A 602-nucleotide genomic window follows, 5' to 3' on the forward strand; every position below is an offset into this window, starting at 1 on the left:
CACAGTTCTGCACCTGATTATGTTAATCTCCAACAGTTCTCTACCATTCTGTTTCCGAAATTGGATGTCAGTTTCATGCAGATAAGAATTCACTTAGCGCCACTTTCCGTGTCACATTAACGTTTTTCTTTCAAAATTAATAAAACATGAAAACTGAAATCATGATCAGCCTGGTGTAACATTATTTTTTTTTTATTATTATTTTTATCTTATACTATCATTAGAAAAAGAAACATTTAGAAAAATATAAGTATTATCATTCTCATTACTATCATTATCCTTATTATATAACTATCAATAAAAACAACGTATTCTCAACTACGTGATTCAGGCATGTCCATAATTATTCTCCTCTATATCTCTTATATCCACTTACCGGCAGTTTAGTTTCAGCGAAACATTTCACACAATGGGAGTCTTTTCATACAACTCGTGTTTTCAAAATTAATACTGGAAGCTGTCATGGCGAAACTCGTCGATCTTGGCGTGAACTGACGAGAGCTTCAGTGAAGGGGAAAACGAAGGAAAATATTGATTTTCATTCCCTTTCCAGATAGCCGTTGTCTGATATGGATCGTGTTTTCGCTTTTCGTAGTCTTGAA

The sequence above is a fragment of the Penaeus monodon genome, chromosome 20, assembly GCF_015228065.2.
Source record: "Penaeus monodon isolate SGIC_2016 chromosome 20, NSTDA_Pmon_1, whole genome shotgun sequence".
In the NCBI taxonomy this organism is placed as follows: domain Eukaryota; kingdom Metazoa; phylum Arthropoda; class Malacostraca; order Decapoda; family Penaeidae; genus Penaeus; species Penaeus monodon.